A 1,524-nucleotide genomic window follows, 5' to 3' on the forward strand; every position below is an offset into this window, starting at 1 on the left:
TTTAACATGTTTTGGAATGTCCAATGACTTATTTGTTCCAAAAAATTGTCCAATGACTTAATCATTCCAAACACTAAAGTCCATTGAGTTTTTTAAACTTTTCTCTTAGTTTTATAGGTGATAAGGATGTATATAACAGGTTTTAGAAAGTCCAATGACTTGTTTAACAGGTTTTGGAATGTTCAAGGACTTATTTGTTCCAAAAAATTGTCCAAGAACTTAATCATTCCAAACATTAAAGTCCATTGGGTTTTTTAAACTGTTCCCTTAATTTTATCATAAATTGCCAAAAGAGGTAGGATGTTTGAAAAAAAACGCGATGGGTCTGACCATGTGCAGCCCGTGTGGTCGTATATGACATCAAATCCTACAGGGACATCAAGTTATCATCTATTACTAGTTTTGAATTTAATAATTTGAGAATTGGACAATTTAGCTTTAACTATAAAAAAAGGCATAAGACCTAGTAGTGATGGATATTGAATGTACATTGTGAATCGGTTAACGGCATCATTCCAACAACTCAATCTAATTTCTATTGTTCTTCAGAGTTCAACTATTTCGATTTTCAAGGCATTGAGTTTCATTTCCAGCCAATTAACGATCGTGGAATTAGATTCAAGAAATCAAAGATAAAATCTCTAATGATTGATTTTTACTGTTGATTGAACTTACCGAGTTGTTGTGTGAATCATATTATGATTTTATGAATCTTTAAATCTTTTTTTCAAAAAAAATCTAAATATCTAACTGATTATCATAAAGTTGTGTCATGTGTAGTCGTGTAGGTTACTGACCTACTAGACTAAGGCTGAGGGGCTTTTGTCATTTTATTAATCAGTCTTCCTCTTGCATATTGAAAAATCTAAGAATTGAAAATTGCAATGCACATGAGTAAATCATTGTATCAACATAGGTGGAGCATGTTGCACAACATTAAAAACATATTGTGATATTGTCTTAATTATTGACACTTGTTCTTTGCAATGCACGTAACATAGGTTATGAATTTTACAATTTATCATTGTTATTTTGACTTTTGTTTACTTTGAGGTTGACGTTACCGCATTAGATTTAGGGGCCATTTGATTGGTTTTTTTATTAAGTTCTATATGAATAAAGTTGTCTGTATGGATTAATCTATTTGTATAAGTTGGAAAAGTTTTTGTTTGAGATTGTTTTTTTTCATACATGTAAGAAGCGTTTTTTTAGTTAGGAGGGACATGTTTAGAAAATAAAACTTGACTTTTTATATAAAACTTCCCCTAGAAGCTTACTGGATAAGTCATTTTTTATATTATTAAGTCACTACGAAGCAATCATACATAGTTGAGAGAATAAGTTGTTAGTCCCAATAAGCTTATTAAGCTGTTAACAAATAGGCCCTTAGACTTTAGTCGTTAAATCTGTAACTTTTTTAGTTTTACTTTTTGTTTACTATGACAGTAAGTTGAATGTAATTTACTATTTTAGTTAAAAACTAATTATAGTTTTCCTTATCTTTTAAGTTTCATATATTGAAAT

This window comes from Cynara cardunculus (assembly GCF_001531365.2).
Source record: "Cynara cardunculus var. scolymus isolate 2C chromosome LG 13, CcrdV1, whole genome shotgun sequence".
Taxonomy (NCBI): Eukaryota; Viridiplantae; Streptophyta; class Magnoliopsida; order Asterales; family Asteraceae; genus Cynara; species Cynara cardunculus.